The 7,136-nt window shown below is 52.1% G+C and overlaps 1 long non-coding RNA gene across 2 annotated transcripts; it reads right to left on the reverse strand.

The window, feature by feature from the left end:
• Window positions 1–1,431: 1,431 nt before the first annotated feature.
• Window positions 1,432–6,770, reverse strand: LOC112669946 (uncharacterized). 2 transcript variants are annotated; one of them, XR_003142677.3, is made up of 3 exons: window positions 5,300–6,770; window positions 1,730–1,911; window positions 1,432–1,621 (listed from the first exon to the last, which is right to left on the reverse strand). It is a non-coding gene; the product is annotated as an uncharacterized LOC112669946 (long non-coding RNA). The 2 variants fall into 2 exon arrangements; XR_004818484.2 differs by lacking the exons at window positions 1,432–1,621; window positions 1,730–1,911 and adding an exon at window positions 3,874–4,563.
• Window positions 6,771–7,136: the final 366 nt, after the last annotated feature.

Raw genomic sequence — 7,136 nt, forward strand, 5'->3', positions numbered from 1 at the left:
AGGGCGCCGTATACAGCTTTCCATCACAGAGATGCGTGGTATCTATTGTTAGGCATTACGAGATAACAGGAAAATGAAATAAGGTAATCAGGGTAATGAGTTTTGAGTATTCATTGCCTTTGTTTTCCAACAAGCTTTGTTTCATGGTGAATGTATACAATTTCCTTTTTAACGGGGGCTGCAGTTAACAACCGGCTCGGGAATTTCAAAATTCCTAAAAATCTCACCGCCGATTCTCACCAGCCGATCCAGCCGAGCAAGACATGCGTTGCTGTGGCAGCTGTGCTCCCAGTCCCTCCCAGGGGGAGTGGTCGTGTCCACAGCCCCGCTGCCCGCAGGCCAGGGGACCGTCCTGGTGCCGTGTGACTGCCCAGGGCCAGAGCTGATCGGGTCAGACTAAGCCCACGTGACCCAAGAGGATCGGTCCCTAGAGAGACAGACTGACAGCCTCTCTGCTCCTCGGGATGAGAACCAGGATCCAGAGAAAGTGGCCGGCGGGGAGCGGAAGGGAAGGACACCCGCAGACCGAGATGAGCGCGGCGACGGCAAAAGGCCAGTATTTGGAACAAAGTGTCAGACACTATGCCAAGGTCCCAAAGCCACCTTCCTGGGCATTCAGAGGTCCCCCCGGTATTCATCTGCTTCTTCATCTCTGAGCTAGAAACAAGCCAAATCTAAGACGGTTGTCGCGTCATTCACTGGAACCTCAGGCTGCCTGAGCACGGCCCGGCCACAGGCGGCTGCCACGGCCCTGCGAGGGGGAGCGGGCTCGGTCCCCGCAGCTCGACGATCCGTGGGCCGCCGCGCGGGGCAGAGACAGGGTGTGACCGCCGACTCGGAGCAAACAGACGCGGCCCAGGGGCAAGGGCAGGGCCGGGCCAGCTGCAGGAGCACAGAGCCGTCGCTGAGCCATCAGGAGCAGGCCCCTGACCATCCGTTTCGATGCTGAAGCCCGGGACCACGATGTCAGGGCGGCGCAGCCACGGTCTCCGGTTCTGCGGCAGAAATGCCACGTGTCACTCGGGCCTCCCGCTTCCCTCCGTTGGGTTAATACTTCAAATAACACCTCGCATATTTACCTCTTTTTTTCTGAGAATATTTAAGTCTCTGAGCGAAGTTCAATTGTACAAGACAGTGTTATCAACTGACGTCACCATGATCTTATGTGTTTTTTAAATGTCCAGAATGAGATTTTTTAAAATTTTTTTTTAATTGCTTGAAACTGCAGCCAGAACTTCAGGGCTGCCTCCTTACAGAAGCTGTTCCCCGACTTTGCAGAGATGAAGCTTGACGAGATGCTCAAAGACCCGAAAAAGGATCAGTTGGGAAGGCTAAGGGCAGAGCATTCTGGAATGTTCTGGAAGGTGATTTGGGCCAACAAAGATGGTGCACCCACGTGGGCATGGCACCTGGTTGGGGGTGGGCGGGTGGGTGATGCTCAAACACAAAGCAGCCGTGGCAGGGGTGAACACACTGGTGTCAGGGTGCCGACGCCAAGGAGAGGGCAGCCGCCGGTGAGACAGGGTCCTCTCTGGGCTCCAGACAGGTGTGTGCCCAGGAGCCCACGCAGATGCCCACGACGGAGCAGGGAGGCCGGAGTTGACAGAAGCAGCAGGAGTGGCTGAAAAGAAAGCCAAGCGTATTTATTTCTCATGTTTAAAGTAACTACTGCACATCTTACAAAACTTTGACAATACCGAAAAATACAAATAAAGGAAAGAAACATCACCTGAGTCACCACTCGACAATGCTGGCAAGATGTTCTCTCCTGCCTTGTGATCTGCACCGTGGGTGCGTGGGAGATCCTCGGGAGATTCTACAAGCCTGCTCTCGAACACTTAAAACAGCAACATAAGCATTTTTCCAAATGCTTGTCATCCCAAGACCATCGTAGGAGAAAACCGAGATTTGCTTTGGAAGAAAGAGGTTGATGAATTGAAGTAGACACTAATTGCAGAGATAACCCGCGAGCGTCTTCGGCGGAGGCAGGTGCGAGTCTCAAAGGACAAAACCCAACAGTAGCTACAGCGAAGGCCGTTGGACGTTCCCCACAAACGGGAAATTGCGGCTCGTGCTACGGCTGCATAAAACCTTTTAAAATCCTAAATTTTCCAGTCACGCATAGTCAGATCTCTCCGAACCCCTTGAGGAAACAAAGTCAATGGACTCTTTTTTTTAAGTCAATGGACTCTTATTTTAAAAAATGAATTTGGGGGATCCCTGGGTGGCTCAGCGGTTTCACACCTGCCTTTGGCCCAGGGCGCGATCCTGGAGTCCCGGGATCGGGTCCTACAACGGGGTCCCTGCATGGAGCCTGCTTCTCCCTCTGCCTATGTCTCTGCCTCTCTCTCTCTCTCTCTCTCTCTCTCTCTCTGTCTATCATAAATAAATAAAAATAAATCTTTAAAAATAAAAACTAAAAAATGAATTTGGGGCAGCCCTGGTGGCACAGTGGTTTAGGGCCGCCTTCAGCCCAGGGTGTGATCCTGGAGGCTCGGGATCGAGTCCCACGTCGGGTTCCCTGCATGGAGCCTGCTTCTCCCTCTGCCTGTGTCTCTGCCTCTCTCTATCTATGTCTCTCATGCATAAATAAATAAAATATTTTTAAAAATAAAAAATGAATTTGGAGGTTGGGAAAGAAAAGCAGATGATTTTCTTGGGGGAAAGAAAGGAGAGTTTATAAGATCCTGAAATTCGAACTTGGAATCATTAATCTCAAAGGGCAGAGAAGTCAAGGAAGTATGTGTGAGAGAAAAGTGCTTTGAACACGTAGATTATATTTCCATATCAGTCTGCTCGTATCACTCGCTTATTTATGCGTCACAAGAACTGTCCCAGGGAGGAGGCTTTGGTGGGAGGTTTGATGTACGGCTAGGTCACATGTGACAGCATCAGCGCAGGTAAAGCCTGTGATTTAATCACGCCAGCAGCTCGGTGCGTAAATTCACTCTGCCGTGACCCATGGAATTTATAACTGGAAGCCAATAAATGCAGTTCTCCACATCCAGGGTAAGCGTTACTGCGAATCTCCAAATGCCACAGGAAGTTCCCTTGTCCCTTTTATTAAGCAGACTTAGGCATTTATTTTATTTTTATTTATTTTTTTATTTTTTCAGACATTTATTTTTAAAGAGAGCGAGAACAATTGCATATTTAGTTTGCATCCTGTGGTTTGCATTTACGTTCTCTGGGTTCCCCTTAATTGTCTAGACCAGGCGTTGTTGCAAACCGAAGGCTTCACGTTCCCGAGAGCGTTTTGGCAAACAGATCAGTAAGGACGTGTACTACGTTCTGTTGAAACTTGCGGCGGGTTCACACAACTTCTGGACAAGGCTCAATTATGGGATTTGGGGCTAACGAGAGTCTCATCCCCATACACAAATCCGATGCTCACATTCAAGGCCGTCGAAGTGGTTGGGCGTCAAGCCCAGCATGCCTTTGAGTCTACAACTTCACCCCTCAGTAGCTTTGCTGATGCAACTTCTCTTGTCCCTCTCCTACTCTTCAAATGTTCTCATATTTTTGCTTTATCTTCTCCCGACCTGGCCTCCCTGTCCCCCCCACCCCCATATCTAGGTCCCCACATTGCAGATGACAGAACAAGAAGGCAGCAGACTGGCTTATGGGGTGACTCTATGGCCTGGAGGGATTCCAGTCAGTTCTCATTCTTCATTGTCTTCACCGTCTGTAAAGTCACTGCAAACACGGGATGGATGAGTAACCACGTCATCGCCCGTGGTGAAGATCCTGTCGGCTTCTGGACACATTTTCCAACATTTCCGGCAACCAGTCAATACATAGTCTTGTTTTACGTGCGTTTATGTTTGGTTGTTTTTTATTTTTATTTTTATTTTTTTTTAAATATTTATTTATGAGAGACACACACAGAGAGAGAGAGAGAGAGAGAGGCAGAGACACAGGCAGAGGGAGAAGCAGGCTCCATGCAAGGAGCCTGACATGGGACTCGATCCCGTGTCTCCAGGATCAGGCCCTGGGCTGAAGGCAGCACTAAGCCACTGAGCCACCTGGGCTGCCCTGGTTGTTTTTTTTAATAATTATTTATTTGTTTGAGAGACAGCGAGTGAGCCAGAGCAAGAAAGCACAGTGAGAGGCCGAGGGAGAGGCTGATTCTCTGCTGAGCAGGGAGCCCGACCCAGGACTCGATCCCAGGACCCTGGGATCATGCATGACCTAAGCCAAAGGCAGACACTGACCGACTGAGACCCCAGGCTCCCCTGTGTGCGTTTATGTTTAAAGACAACTTATTTAATATGTACGTGGTATTCTTTAGCGCTTAACTCCGAGCCAGCAGCGCTGTCACTCATGCCTGAGCCACACTGAGCTCCTGTTTCCTCCATGAGGCACATCTTGGCCTCCTTGCATGGAGGAGCACCAGGCCGCACCTCAGCTCTGTGCATAGAGGCTGCTTTAAACAGCAAAACCATAGACAAAAAAAGCATAAAAACGTGAAAAACGTGGCACTGAAGGAACTATGAAGAGGACACTTGTCTACAGCATGACAGCAGGAGCCGGAAGGCCGAATGTCACCTTGTTCCACCTCACCTGGGAACAGATGGGCAGGTGAGTGAGTGACTCAGATTTTTCAAGGCTCTGCTCATGTCTGCCAATGACCCCAAAAGCACCGGGAGCACCAATTTGGGGCTTTCCAATAAATTTTAACAGGGAGGCACATTTGCAAATCGTAGGCTTCAAATAATAAGGATGGTCTGTATTTTGTTTTCTGTATTTTGTCTCGGTTTTTCTTATTTGCAAAATATACTGGGGGAGGAGGTAGCAGGGAAGGTATGGGCTGGTTTTCAAATCATGCCACCCCCACCCCCACCCCAGGAACCCCAGGAATTAGGGGCCGGGCCTCAGAGCTGGGGTGCAGGGAAGGCAGGGCCGCTTCTCCCTTACTTCCGCTGGTCACAGGACTGCTCCTCCCTCACTGCACCGCCCGCCGCCACGGAACACAGACGTGTTGCACACGCGGCCAGCCCCGAGCGGGCCGTCTGACCCCTCTGCCCCCTGGGGACTCATTGGGGACCTGGCCTCCCTCTCCAGCCTCAGCAATAAGCCCCTCCAGTGCGGAAGAGGAACCCCGGGGTGCAAAGCCGCTCCTGTTTCCCCTGGATGGGCCCGCAGCATCCCAGGGCATGAGCCTCCTCCTGCCTGGGGACTGACATGGTCACCGGGGACAACAGAGCCAAGAGGCGGGAGAGGGGGAAGGTGCTTTCCAACCACATTTCACCTCTTTTTGTCTTATTTGGAAGAGCAGAAGGATAAAGGATTTCCTTACCTCTGTCATTAAAATCATATGAATCTGATTTCTCCTTATAAATCGTGATTGATCCTGGGCTCCTGGGTGGCTCAGTGGCTGAGTGTCTGCCTTTGGCTCAGGACGTGATCCCCGGGTCCTGCAGTCTGCTTCTCCCTCTGCCTATGTCTCTGCCTCTGTGTGTGTGTCTTTTATGAATAAATAAATAAAATCCTTAAAAAAATAATTATCCCCAAACCCATAATGAATTGTATGTCTTTTACAGATTCAGACATTGCAATTCAAGAGAGGGCAAGTGACTTGCCCAGGGTCACCGAGCTCAGAGATGACGGACAGAGCCAGGATTGGAAACCAGGCCCGCCAGACTGCAAAGCTCACAGGCTGCAGCTCCCCCTCCGAGGGGCCCTGATGGGGAATCAGGGAGAGAATCCTGGTTCTCACCCTGGCTCGGCTGCATGGATCGTAGTTCCCAGAAGCCAAAGCTGTATCTTCACTGTTCACAAATAGGTCACCTGTGTTCTTGTTGGGTGCAGCAGGCAGGGCCTGGGGGCTTTCGGGAAGCAGGTGGGCTCTGCAGGGTAGCCTGAGCAGATGGGAGATAAGGATGGGGAATGGGGGGTTGGAGACAGGTTAGCAGGCAGAGTGTAGACCTGGGTTGTCTACACTGGCATATAGACCACTGGCTCCCTGGGGCTGCTGAGCACGTGGCGTGTGTGAGCCCACGTCAGGCTGTGCTGTCTGTGTGGCATACACGTGAGGCCTGGCAAAGAGAATGCCAAGTGTCTCATTGGCACTGATCATATGCTGACATGACAACATGTGGGATACAGTGGGTGAAATAGAATGGATTTTAAGAGTAATTCCACCAGTTTCTCTTACAGTTTTAATGCAGCTACCAAGACATTTTTAAACTGCATGCGTGGGCTCCATCTGAGGCCCACGTTCTGTCTCTACTGGGCAGAGACTGGGCCAGAGAAATGCCCCGAAGCAAGTTACCAAAACCACCACCAGAACCTTCCGAGGCTCAGTAGGTTACATGCCACAGGAAGAGAAAATCTGAGAAGGAGGAACCTTCAGGATGGACTAGATGCTTTTATGAAATCCTAACTATCTAGACGGAGTGTTCGATTTCTTAGGCTCTAAGGCTATGAGTAAGACTCTGTAGCAATAGAATGAAATAGGATGAAATGCATGATTAACTTCGGAAGCTAATTAAAGCCGTGAGGTAATGGGCCTGATGGTGGGGCCTTGCAGCGCCTTGGCTCTCTCTCCTGGTTCCTGCAGGCCCGACCCCCATCCCGCAGGTGCACTCCCGCAGGTGGAGCGGGCGGGGCCTCTACCCCCGAGGTACTGGCAGGGCCGAGAGTGGAGAGAAGCCAGGGTGTCAGCTCTCTGGGCCACGCCATGCTGGGCTGCGGGTTGGCCTGCTGTGGCCCTTGCCAAGCCCACGGCTCCTGCCAGATGGCCACTCCACAGCCGCGGCCCGCTCCCAGGACCAGTCCCTCCCCAGCCCCAGGGAGCTCCACGGTGCCCCGTGGCTTTCCGGAAACCTGCCCTCTCCTGTGGACAACCCGCTCTTGGCTGATCCCTTTTGAGTGCACCTGGCGGTCCCCGCGCCCGCCCCCGCCCTGCCACTGCCACCCCCCAGCGGATGCAGAGCGCAGCATGACAAACAGCACCTGGGGGGGAACCCAGCTGCGCCCCGCACAAGCGAAGGCAAAACTAAGACACCAACAGGCAAGGACCTCAGGGCAACCGGAGAGACTCCCGTGCAGAGTCCACGCGGGGATGGGGCACAGAGGACGTGGAAGGGGCCAGGGGATGAGAGCAGTTTGCAGCCCAGCTGTGTGACCCTTTG

The sequence above is a fragment of the Canis lupus genome, chromosome 25 (assembly GCF_003254725.2).
Source record: "Canis lupus dingo isolate Sandy chromosome 25, ASM325472v2, whole genome shotgun sequence".
Taxonomy (NCBI): domain Eukaryota; kingdom Metazoa; phylum Chordata; class Mammalia; order Carnivora; family Canidae; genus Canis; species Canis lupus.